This window comes from Electrona antarctica (assembly GCF_951216825.1).
Source record: "Electrona antarctica genome assembly, chromosome: 8".
Lineage (NCBI taxonomy): Eukaryota > Metazoa > Chordata > Actinopteri > Myctophiformes > Myctophidae > Electrona > Electrona antarctica.
Window position 1 is genome coordinate 5,878,339 of NC_136789.1, and position 13,913 is coordinate 5,892,251.

At 46.2% G+C, this 13,913-nt stretch overlaps 1 protein-coding gene across 12 annotated transcripts in view; it reads left to right on the top strand.

The window, feature by feature from the left end:
- Positions 1–13,913, top strand: part of auts2a (activator of transcription and developmental regulator AUTS2 a) — a 392,003-nt gene that overhangs the window by 332,867 nt on the left and 45,223 nt on the right. The window lies entirely within an intron of this gene.

The window sequence follows — 13,913 nt, forward strand, 5'->3', positions numbered from 1 at the left end:
AACCTAAACAGGTTTTGCAGTCTACCTTCCCACAGGGCAATAGCAGTAGTACACTGAATATTGAATACTTCTCTACCCATTGCCAGGACTCAAGGATGACCCCACTGTGGCTCAAATCACTGCAGATAACAGGGAGAGAGCTTTGATAGCTTTCCACGGTCCCATCATGCATCTTTTCCCATGGAACTGAATTTTATATATTTAAAATTCCTGCTGAGACTTGAGGTCACACAATTCAATAAAAGCATGTGAAGACATTGCCCACCATTGGCTGTAAGCAGGCTAATGTTGACACGGAGCAGAATCCGTAAAGGTGGACTTTCTGACTGAATGAGTAATGCTACAAGATTCCACCTTGTCTCTTCAGCATGCGGTGTGCAGCGCTTCAACTCCTTAATGCTGCTCAAAATATCATGCTCATATCAAGTGTGGACCTTCAATTTAACATGAGCTTTAAAAAAAATAAAAAATCCTGGGAGTGCTTTTTTAACGTTGAGGAACATGGTGTTTTTGGAGTAACTCTTGAAAAATGCATCAGCCATATCCAGAGCAAATCAGATGCGATGTTTCACAGCAGGGTAAAAGAACAAAGCGACACCACAGTGAAGTGGAGAGAAACCAATATGTTGTTTTGACAAGTTCATCACCTCAAGGCTCTCAGGAGGACACCTCCCACAGGCGCTGTGGTGTGTGTGTGTGTGTGTGTGTGTGTGTGTGTGTGTGTGTGTGTGTGTGTGTGTGTGTGTGTGTGTGTGTGTGTGTGTGTGTGTGTGTGTGTGTGTGTGTGTGTGTGTGTGTGTGTGTGTGTGTGTGTGTGTGTGTGTGTGCGCGTGTGCGTGCGTGCGTTTATGTGATTTGTTGTACATTTTCACAAGTGCACACGTGTGCATTCATTCTATCACACTAAGGATGGTCCAGGCCAGGGTGTCACCATATAGCAAAACCTATAGGAAACAGCATAGTTCATATATTGTCTTGCTACGCATCCCTGAATGTGTGAATTCATAAGCTGTGTCAGGTGCTACCTTGCCCAAAGCATTAGTGGAATCGGAGTCGATGACAGGTGTTATGGGGGCCCACCTCTCCCTGTCAGATCGGTAGCCCCCTGAGGGCTTAGCGCAGTCAGAGTTACAACTCCACAGAGCGTGACTAAAAGACCCCCTCCACTAACACCCTTTCATTGGGAGAGTTGCCGAACTCTCTAAATGACTTCCTGAGGGCTCGCTAACCGCCCTCATGCAAACAATGTGATCATTGGAGCACACTAATCACTTGACAGCAGAGGAAAACACAAAGACGTGTGAGTCACCCTCGCTCTCCAGCCAAAACTCAGTCTTGAGTTGAACCCAAGCTAACTTGGCTCACGTTAGCCCAGGTCCCCAAAGCGTGTTGTTGGAGTTGGCCCATGTGACCCCGTGGGCCACCATATTGTTCATTGCGCTGAATTAAAACTTTTCAATGGACGAATTGTTTACCTCTGTGTCAATGGGACAGTGAAAGGAGAACCAAGTGTTACAATTGTGTGTGTGGGTGTGTGCGTGCGCGTGCGTGCGTGCCTATGTGTGCGTGCGCGCGCATGCGTGTGTCACATTTACATACCGGTATGTGTCCATACATGTGTGGTGAGGTCAAGTTGTATGAGGCATTTCAGCTGTCTCCCTTGCTAAGCAACACAGACTCTCCCTGTCAAGTGTGAAATCCTCTTACAGGCTCTGTGTGTGTGGGGGGGGTGGTCGGGGGTGCACCCACCAGTGTGCGTATATGTGCACGCATGACATGACAGCCAGCGGCAGCCTCAGATCATCTTGTAGTGGCTTCATGTTGGTAAACACAGTACATGGTAAGCCCAGATGAGCCGGCCACTGATGATTGGGTTTACAGCAGCTGATAATCTCGGGTGCCATGGCTCCACACTGCCACCATTTCTCTCCCACCGTAAATCTGTCTAGTGCCACACGCACAAAAAAAGGATTGGTAAAGGATTGTTTACACTTGACTTATGTTGGGGGTTTTGTGGGGCCTATGTTCTGTCTGTCTGTCTGTCTGTCTGTCTGTCTGTCTGTCTGTCTGTCCGTCCGTCCGTCCGTCCGTCCGTCCGTCCGTCCGTCCGTCCGTCCGTCCGTCCGTCCGTCCGTCCGTCCGTCCGTCCGTCCGTCCGTCCGTCCGTCCGTCCGTCCGTCCGTCCGTCCGTCCGCCCGCCCGCCCGCCCGCCCGCCCGCCCGCCCGTCCGTCCGTCCGTCCGTCCGTCCGTCCGTCCATCCGTGCGCAGTTATTTCAGACTCCTCAGACAACCCCAAATTGGTATATGTCACGGGGCATACCTCCAAAAGTACGTTTACTTCTGCCCACAATGCGAAGGAAAAGTAGAATGAAAAGTTGCACCATACTGTATGTTGTAGAAATGCTATAGCTCACTCGGGGCCTGGCGGCCAGCAACCCACGACACAGCGGATAGGGGCGTGTCCCTTTCTGCTTCTTCTTCTTTGTTTGAGTATTTATTAGCCTTCTTTGAACCATCTACTGCTGACATTTCTTTATCTGTCTTGTGCGGTATAGTATACTGTGATGGCCTTCTCCTTTCACAAAGTAGCTATGAAGAGTATTCAGATTGTAGACATTTGCCATGCCAGTCACAAAACATTAACGCCTGTACCTGTTTTCTGTAATCCCAGTGTATTAGCATCATCATATCTATACTATATTTCACCTTATGTAAAATGGTGTTATTCGTTTTCTTTTTTGTACTTTGTGACATATGTTATACTCATAGGGCGTCCTTGAAAAAGAGAGCATGCTCTCAATGGGCTCCCCTGAATAAATATAGGTCGATAAAAACAAATTAGAATCGGCAATTTTTGTATGACCAAATTATGTAGCCACTAAGTGCAAACCTTAGTGGCAATGTTGCCGCCACTACTGTAAAATGTTAGTCTGGAGACCTGGGTGGTTTTTAGCACCAATGGTCCTCTGAGTCCAGGTATAGACACACACAGGCACACAAGCTGGAAGAAAACACCTCGTTCATTGCTGCACTCAGGCTCTCATCGTGCATACTCACACACACACTTATGCCTCTCCAGGTGTCGCTCGAAAAGCAACAACAAGCCATACGGTTGATCATTTGAAACAAGTACATAAACAAACACAAACAAACACTGTTTACAGAGTGGCGTGCGCGTAGCACACGCACGCACGCACGCACGCACGCACGCACGCACGCACGCACGCACGCACGCACGCGCACACACACACACACACACACACACACACACACACACACACACACACACACACACACACACACACACACACACACACACACACACACACACACACCTCTCTCTCTCAGAGAGAACACACAGTTATATCTGTACCCTGGGAGCCTTGCGTCCACTCAAATAACCCTGTGCTGAATGTGCTCCTGTCAGGCAGCCAGTGGGGCAGCCTTACAATGTGCACATTTAGGACCCCGGGTTGCCTGACAGCGGTGCAGTGAGTTTGCGGAGGCAAAGCATGGAATGTTGTCCCACGGGCACAAACAGGGCACACGCAGGGCCCTCTCAAAGGCATCTCTATTACAAGCAGACAAGCAGGTCCTTATGTCATGGTTCACAGGCCCCCGGAGAGACACACATTTACAGACGGGGTGCTCTGTGCCATGCCAGCATGCGCCCTCCTGGAAATCTACTGGTCCCACTCTCTATTTAAACACTGTCCCCACTTACAAGGAATCATATTTCTGATTTGACAGTGATATGCACTGTCAAATATATGCTCGTATACAAAATAAGCATACTGAAATTTATAGACTGCTGTAAGTGCAGTCATGATGCCCTTGAGAGCCTCAAAGCATTTTTCCCCCATTGATGATAAAATAACAGTAAATGAAAAGGTAACGTGATGTTCCCTGCTTTGAGAAGCATCTCAAAGCAGGGAACATCTACTGTTCTTATGTTTTTGGTGTACTAGTGCACTGTTATGTTCTTAACACGCAGTAGCTAAGAACATAAGAACTCACACTCATACTGCACTGCAAATGAACCTGGAAGAGCAATGAAGCCTTGGAATGGTTGCTGAATGTGCCAATACCAAGCGAGGCAGCCGTGTCTCACCCACACTGTTCCCATTTTTTACACTCCCAACAGTGTAACTGTTGTTGTAAGTTTGACCGTGTAAAGATCGACCGAATTGGGTACATTTTTTTATTAATCAAATTTATGTAGAGGAATTTACTGTGCAGTGGCCTTTTATAGATAGTGACAGATAAAGAGGGCTGTGATCTTGTGAAGGACCCAGCACTGGCGCGGGTTGATTACCAGCCACCACTGATAACGCTGCATGTTAATCATTGTAAACATCATGTTGTGGCTTTGACACACTTAGGCTTATCTGTAATTGTGGTAATTGTTAGCAGCGTTTAACAGAGATCATTTGCCAGATATGCAAAATGAAACCAAAAGGGGGAGTGGGGGGAGGGTGTGTTGTAGACGGAGGACCCTATATCGATGGAGGCGATAGAGCCCCATCTCACTGTGCTGTTAATGAAAGGCTGCCACAGGCCAAGGCACAAATCCGACGTGCTGGGCTGGAGATGAGGGGGTCATGAAATATTTAAATGTGCGGGGCTTCAAAGTGGAAGGAGGCTCGCTATGCTTGTCAACAGACAGACCCCCTGGTAGCATCGCCGTGGCCCCCGTCTCCGGCCCACAACCAGCTCCACATGTAGGTCACAAAACCACAGGCTCACTTTTCATCTAACGGTGCGGGAGCTAGGGGAATGGAGAGGGCTTTCACAGATGAAATCTCTCCCTCTTGTCTCTGAACACACACACATATTCACTTGGGCACATAGTATAGTGTACACTGACTGGCACACACACACACAACATACACACTCCCTCTTTTCTGCTTGTTCAACCAGTCGCCTGTGCTCTACTGTTACGGGAGGGGAAGAGAGGGGTGAGAGGTGGCCAGGCCAGGGAAGGATATCCTAGCTTGCGTCTCGGTGGAATTTGACATGTTAAAACATTCTGTCACATAACAGAAGGCTCAAATCCCTCCTATGCCCCCCCCCCACACACACACACACACGCCCACCCGTCCTAGCCCTTGTCCGACCCTCCATCTTCCCATCTCTCAGCCCCCAACCCCACCCTGCAGCAGGGATGACTACAGTAGGCAGAACAACGGCGGCCTTATTTAGTTCAGTCCCTGTGAAATGCAATTAGAAACCCCTCCATGGCCAGCGGGGGCCTGGGCCAAGATGGAGAGAGAGAGAAAGAGAGACAAAGAGAGAGGCAGAGACCTCCCTGCTGTCTGTCAAGCTGGCTTTTGAAGTCCGGGGCCATCTCATGTCCCCTAGAGAGCCTATCATTGGGCTCTGGAGCAGTTGAGCTCAGAAAAGAGCCTTGGCGAGGCTGAGCTGAGTGGTGTAGCGAGGGGGGCATGTGTGCGTGTATGGGGGGGTGGCTGTCTCAGTTCATGCCTGACAGAATGGTCTTGACGGAGCGTTTCAGAAGCCTAATCCCTCTGACCATTTTCCTCCAGCTGGGCAGATCGTTTGGGGGGAGGCACAGGAGTCTATCAGAGGCCAGACAGATTTTAATACCGGTCTTCCTGGTGATTTCCTCCATGTTCTTCCTGTAGTCATTCCTCTTTTTAGAGACACAGCAGGGCATTTTCTCTCTCACCCCTCCACCCTCGATCACCCCCCCCCCCCACACACACACACACACACACACACACACACACACACACACACACACACACACACACACACACACACACACACACACACACACACACACACACACACACACACGCACACCAGCTCTCTCATCACAGTGGCAGGACAAAGGCAAAAATATCCCTGCCAGTGCGGTAGCTCTTGTTTGGTACGAATTGAAAGCCAGGGAGAGGGGCAGTCCCTTTGGTTGTTGACATCTACTGGGTCTCTGTGAATATAGACATGCAGATAAGGTGGTGGGAGGGCTGTTCAGAATGTATTCTTTTTGTCTGGAAAATAGCACCATGGAAGAGCTTTTGAGAATATTGTGACTAAAGATAATAATATAATGTTTAGTCTGTGTGATGAAGTCAGGTGCACTATTGCTTGTTGTCTGTCTTTGAAAAGTGATGATGACTTTAATCGAGTGTGAATCTAGTGAGCTGTGTGCGTGCGTGCGTGCGTGCGTGCGTGCGTGCGTGCGTGCGTGCGTGCGTGCGTGCGTGCGTGCGTGCGTGCGTGCATGCGTGCGTGAGTGCGTGCGTGTGGGTGTGCGTGCGTGTGGGTGGGTGGGTGGGTGTGCACACATGCTGGTCTCTGTTGGAAAGGGAGGAAGTGATTGACTGGCCTGAAATTACCAACTGCATGTGGCAGACCACATTCCATGGCAATGTCTATAATTTAGACAAAAGGGTCTCTCATTTCTCCTGAGAATACAGGAGGAAATGCATTAGGGATGTAACCAAAGCATTTGAGGAAGGGATCAGGGTTGAACCCCATTTCTTGCATTGTTTTCTAGAGGGACATTGGACGGATGACCGGTAAAAGTACGTTGATGAAGTCAGTTCTTACACACCACAATGTCAATGGGATGTGATTATTGCCTACCTGATCCAGATAATGTCTACCATTGAAACAGGCCAGTTATCTGGAAGTCCTGCAGCCCTGACTGCTTTCAGAGACCAGGGGTAGATAAGCAGATCCGGAGAAGCAGATAACACGGTCTCTAGTCTCTACAGGCTTTTAACATGAGGAAGGAATACTTTCCTGCCGCCCCCTGACTGACATATGATGTGAGTTTCATATCTCTCAGCTCAGGAAGCCTTATTATAGCAGAAAGGATCTGCTTTTAGCGTTCCCGTTATCGTATGGTATCAGATGGAAGCTTTTATCCCTGTGTCCGCCATGCAGTCTCATAACTATTCAGAATGCCAGTCACTCCCCCTATGTGATAAGCGCAGTGTTAAATAAGTGGTGAAGCACATGCGAGATAAAGCTTCTCTTTTTGCCATTGTCATTCAAAGGTTTGATTTTCAAAAGTACATCTGTGGCAGGAAATGGTCAATCCCCTAAAGTCTCCAGACGTTTGGAGTGCAGGGTGCACTGTGTTCAGTGTGTTGTGTACGGTACTGTACTGTACAATATAAACATACTGTTTATAGACTGTCCTAAGATATTGTACTCCTACTTTCATCATGCTTATGTTTACCCAAGTCCATAAACCCATTGGTCTTATGTGGAGTACATGTTCCTTTGTGTCTGTGCATGCATGCATGCATGTGCAACAACCTGAATTTGAACTCGGATATTCCATGTACCAAACAATTACCCCTCATCCAAAAGGGAATCCCCACCCTTTGGCCAAGGGATAAATTACTCTTCTGGGCTTTCGGGCCGGACTGCGTGCGTGCGTGCGTGCGTGCGTGCGTGCGTGCGTGCGTGCGTATGTTCACCTGAATTGTCCCCATTTTGCTACAGTGAGTGACAGATTAATTTTGTGTCTGACTATGTGTCTGAGGAATTGCGAAGAAAGGGTCTGTCAGTGCAGCCATGCAGTGGCGGTGGGGTGATAGTGGAGATTAGGGGTAGTTGTCATTGGCATCCCAGTGGCGGTGGGGTGATAGTGGAGATTAGGGGTAGTTGTCATTGGCATCCCAGTGCAGGCGCTGGAAGATCAGGTCAGATATAATGACTGTGTTAAGAAAGAAAAATAATCCTTCCGCAGACTGGTGAGTGGTGTTTTGATTGATTGATTGAAGAATTTATTAACAGTTTGCAGAATTACAGTACATTTCAAGCACAAACTCAATACAAAGGCTGTTAACTGTGAGTGGACGACCCAATTAAGCATTACACTTGTTTCCAACAGGGTCCACCATGTTCAAATCATCAAAACATTTAGAGACGTACAAATAGACACTTCTATAGACAGAACAGGAATTCATCAAAAAGGAATTCATCAAAAAGGAGGTAAAAAGGGAAAATAAATATATACAGTGAGGGGAAAGAAGGGGGGGGCGGGGGGGGATTCAGATTTTACGGGGGCCAGTTTCGAATTGCAGCCATCCGTAGGTGCCCTTTGAGAGCGGTTTTGAAGGAGTCAAGGGATTCGCATGTCTTAATGACAGTTGGTAGGGCGTTCCACATTTTGGTGGCATAGTTAGCAGGAGTAGTGTTGGCAATTCTCAATGGATGTGTTTGTATGTTTTACGAAATGAACCCTTCATTGAGATTTGACATAATGGCAAAACAACAGACAAGTCTGCTATGTTGTGGTTCTGTGGGCTGCTCATTTTTCACAATCCACTGTTGGTGAATCGTGTTGCAATGCAATCCAGCAACGTTTAACTAGTCTCAACTTCTTTACGCAAGGCTTTGCATTGCTTCAACATGTTGCTGGTCAACGTGCTTACCAATGGACGAGGCTTATTGAAATACATAGCAAAATAACTGGTTTTCCCGCATAGCAAATCTCAGGACACCCAATGTTTGGACATTTTCCCCAGATTTAGAACAACAAGGCAGAGATTACTCCAGACTATTTCAGCCTTGACGCACCAACTAGACTGAGACTAAACATCAGAATATGCTACCACCAATGTAGTTTGTTTTCCATAACGTATGTTACACAAACCCACCAACCCTTATACCAGGGTTCCCCAATAGGCGGCCCGTGGGCCATTTGCGGCCCGCGGAGCGCCCCCTTGTGGCCCCTGGAATAATTTCTCAAAATATTTTTTTTGAGGGGGTCCCAGATATTATTGGCATTAAATGGGGGTCAGTAGCCTATGCATGTCAAACTGGGCATCCTTTTCAAATGGGGTCTTGCCCTGAAAATTAATTTTCAGGGCAAGACCTCGACCTCGTGCGTGTGGACTCGGCCCCCAGCCTGGTACCCTAGTCAAAATATGGCCCTTGAGGAAAATGTATTGGGGAACCCTGCCTTATACTCTGCACTGGGGCTGAACATTTCATTATCTAGATATTTCACTCTAGTGCGAGCACATGTGTGCATGAGTTTCACGGGATTTGTCGCCTGTCCTCCCAAGTCCCAATCTGCTCGCTCGTCTCTTGCAAATGTTTTATAAACAACACATGTAAATAAGCAGCAAGCAGCTTAAATAGCCTTCCATATGAAAAGCTTTACTGTTTACGTTGGTTCCGTATGTCAGATTCAAAACAGCAGTAATGTTTTTGTATTGAATGATAACAGTGATTTTCGTCACCATTGCAAAGCTTAGCACGTTCGTCAAGTCGGACGGAAGTAAGCGTTTGAATTCTGGTCAGAGCGTGATATGTAAGAAACTAAACCCTGCAAGGAGTCCCAATAAGAGTGTCACGTCATTGACCATATTCACAACGGCAGTGGTGTGTGAACATGGTGGCGGCATGGTGTGTGAATATGGTCAATTATCTGAGTAAACTAGCTGTCAAATACTATCAACTAAATGGATGTGTTGGGTTGGGTAAATTTAATTACATTGAGCCATGTCAATGTTTTTTAATCAAACTAACATCATCATTTCATTAGTTACATTACTCAGGATATTTTGTGCACAGACCATGACGACAACCATCCTCCTACAGATGAACCGACATGACAGTTACTAACATTGGTATAAAAGAAAATCTGTCAAATATAATTGCTAAATCTTTGCATGCAATAAACTACTTTGTCTTAAAGACGAGCTGAAATTAAAAATATGTCTTTTGTTGTTTTGTTTTGTTTTGTTTTTTCCCTAGCTTATTAGCAGTCATATTGGGGTCATAGATAGCAATATATGCAAAGAACAGAAAGACACAATTAAAAAGTGTGTATTTTTATAATAAAAGTCAGATTTGTATTACTTCAAGTCCAGTCAAACAAAAGTGTAAAGCGTGCTAACATCAGCCGGCACCAACCAATTTCAAATAATATAATGACATCCACCTGTCAATCAATCTAAAACACAGAGACACCAGAAGGTGGTGCTGTATCTTGAATGTAGACAAACCTGTCAGACATATTATAAACAATCTAATCTTAACCAAACAAAGCCTAGCATCCCTGTTCTGGGCATCTCATAATGAACATTCTGCAAGGTCTACAAGGTCACATGCGACGCGTTGTCGTGTCACGTTGTAGATCGCATCAAATTGATGCAGTCAAATACACCAACACAGGATCTGTGCCACCGCAGCTAGGAAATACATCACAATACGGAAAGTACATACTCTCCGTTCGTTTGTAACTGCAACAACAAAGCATTATGAAAGTCACACATGGAGGATATAGCACATTTTGTGAGAAAATTATGTTTTCACTAAGTTGCAAAAAAGGTTGTTGTTTTTGTTAGCAGGAAGCTAACATGCTCTTGGGAGTTGGGCATTTTATTACCCAACAGTAATACTGATAGTGGTGTCAATGTGAACTTGCAGAGTTATCTCTACTCGGCTTAGATGACTGACATTCCACATCCCATTCCAGCGTGAATTAGAGAATGAGGAAAAACTGAGCCGTGCGATTGCAGGAGAGAAAGAGCTCAACATTTTAACGGGCAAATTTAATAAGAGCTTTTAACATATTACATTGCCAGCACTCATGTTACGCTTATCAGTAATATTTTAAATGAGGAGAGAGATTTGGAATAATGGCAGCAGGAAGGCTCATGAAAAGAGAGCCAGTCTCCTGTGATTGCAATCTAGGAAAAGAGTTCCTGTAAAATTAAACCAGGGCTGCTGGGGGAGAGAAAAACATGCTTCTGGTTACTTTGAAGTGAAGGATCAGGGTTTACAAAAAATGGGGGAATAAAAGATGACAAAATGTCAGCCAGAAGCTGATGGTCTATAGACAGAACTTCGATGCACAGACGGCAATTACTGGGATACATAGCATAACTCCAGACGTTCGCGTTTGATCTCGGCACGTTCTCAGGCACAGCCAGGCACTGTTTCTCCACAACAGATTGCAGTGTGTGCGTGCGTGCGTGCGTGTGTGCGTGCGTGAGTGTGTGCCTGCGTGCGTGCCTGCTGTCAGCATTTCATTCGAATTAAAAATAATGTGCAGTGAGAGATCCGGTCGCTGATTGTTTGGCGGTGAGGATGTAATCACAGACTTGGGGTTGCTCTCAAATCTGATAATGAGCGTTTAGGATGGGGAGCGGTGAGCCATTCATCGCTGCTGCTGCTGCTGCACAGGCCCATGAAGGGAGTTGGTAGCCATTTTCTTTCTGTGGCAGCGGTATAAATATATATGTTGCAGCCAGGCGTGTAATACATCTGAAAGAAAACCACAATAAGCTCTTGATGTATCATCACGTTCTCCACATCAAAACACAAGAATGCCTGTGATAAAAAATGACTAGCTACCATAACGTTATTCCATGGGTAGCTAATTTTAAACACGATTTTACTGGTTTCTTGTTATTAAAATGAATGTCTACGCTACAGTGGTATATTTCAGCTAAATAACAATTATTGTTGGTAAAGTAATTCCATAGCCTGTGGGCAACATTACAGAACAAGGTCAATCTATTAATTTAAATTGGTTTCATAGTAACCAAGCAGTGATGCATATCAGGTTTGATTGAAGGACAGTGAATATAATGGACAAGGACAAGTCACATTCATTTAAGCATTTATCTGCTTCCCATTCCATGTTAAGTACTGGAGCTGTTCAAACTAAGGGAGTTCCTGACCTCAAGAGCAGTAGGAATATACAGTAGACCAACCCTGTTTTGCAGGAGCACCCAATGATTATGGGCCTGGCTGGCATAATTTACTCATTTGTAAAAATCACACTTGTTTGAAGTGAGGGGCGCCTCACTCCTTTGGTATTTATATTGTACCACATTACCTCACATGACGTTTACTGCTGTAAACACACATTACAAGTCCATAGACTTGGCTGCCATATGACGTAATTTCAAAAGCCAGACGTTGGAGGTGTTAGTTCCCCTCAAAAATGGCCTTTGTAAACAGTTTACAAATAAATTACTTAATTTTGTGTCTTGTTCTGATTAACCTGGTTTTACACAACTGAACAAATCATTTCAATATTCACTTGTTTGGCGCCAAATTTTAGACGATTCGTTGAAAAGTAACTTTGGAAAGAATTAGAGCGATGTCCCATCTTTAGAACTTAGAAGTCATGCACATTTACTGTATCTGTAGGCACACTGCTATGGAAGCATAAAGCTCCATACACTGCTATGGAAGCATAAAGCTCCATACACTGCTATGGAAGCATAAAGCTCCATACACTGCTATGGAAGCATGAAGCTCCATACACTGCTATGGAAGCATAAAGCTCCATACACTGCACCACATACGTGAGTAGCAAATGCAGCAAGCTCAGCCAACTGACCTTCCTCCTACTACAGGGATGGATTAGCACCCAACTAGGAGCTAAATCTGTTTATTGCTCCGTGTTGGCTGCGGCGTTACTGGCATTGAAAATCTTTTTACAATGTTGTGGATCCAATGACCTCCCAGGCTGTGGGTTAATGCCCATTAGAGAAGCTATAGGATGTTTGTGTGTGCATCAATAAGAGGATTTTCTAGGGACAGCATAAGATTAAGACTACCAGATCGTTTTTTTGACTGTTTGTATGAAGCAGAGTAATCCGCTGGGTGGTCATGCTTGCTTCCCCAAGTAAACATCCATCCCAAACATGCAGTGTCAATCATTCAGTATGTCAATGCATAGTGTCACTGGTGGAAAATGGCTGCTAATCATGCTGTATGTCAGGGAAGCGCATCACTGTCAGGGGCATACGCTTTTATAAGTTATAGGTTTATCTGGTTTGGGGCTGGGTTAATAGCTCCAACCAGACAGACATCAAATGGGATGCTGACTTAATGGCTAGATGACCCAAGGAGCTTTTATAGTACCAGGCTGACCTCCCTCTGGGACAGTGGAGTGGGAGTTTATCCAACAGGAAGACAGCGCCTGTGGGCTGTGAGGAGGTGCATGCTGCTCATAAAGAGCGTTTTGTTTTCCTCCCCTCACGGTAGCAGCACCCTACTGGGGAATTCATTAGTGGCTGACATCATCTCACTCTGTAGAGACTGAAAGAAAGAATATCATTCTGTGTCAGTACCTCCCCCTCTCCCTCCCTCTTCTTGCTCGATCGCTCTCTCCCTCTTTCGCGTTTCTGGAGCTCCACTGCCAAGCAGTGTTTTGTTTTTTCTGAGTCCCGCTCACGCCGCCGTTAACGCGCTCGGGAGCTGCCGTGGAGACTGCATTCGGCGCTTCGGAAGCAGAAACGCGTGTGTGTGTTTGTGTTCTGAAGAACTCTCGGGGTTGAGGTTGAACCCGAGTCAGATAGGAATCAGGAGGAAGTGGGAGGAACCGAGCGTCAGGGCGAGCAGCACCCCAGCAGCAGCCAGTCCGTTGGATGAATGGGAATTTGTCTTGTGCTTGGAACGGATGAGGAGAGGGTCTGTCTGCGACGGAACCGTCCGAGACCGCAGCGGTAGACAGGCTTTCCAGCTGAAAACAGCACGAAATGCGGCTTGTACCTTCGATATTTTGGTGACAGGTCGTGCGATTCCGTCTCTCCCTTGCTGCAGAGGGAAACTGGTGTGGCTTTGTTGGATTGTTTGTTCAGTTGGACTGCGCTGGTCCATGGACGCAGCCCGTCTGCGCGCACCACCATCACGCAACCTTTTACGGATCCTGTACACTTCATTTTAAGGATATTTTTGATAGGAGAATATATGCTTTAAAAATCACAGTGTTTTTTTTTCCAAGGAGCGACACCCGTGCATCAAAGGATTTTCGTCTCAGCACTATTGCTGAAGCTTTGGCATAGCCTACACATTCTCTCTTTGTCCAAAAGGCGCAGCAGCTTTGTGAGCGCTTCTCGTCTTATTACATTGGATTTTTTTTCTTGGAAAGGCTTCTCTTCGCATGGCTGTCTTCAAT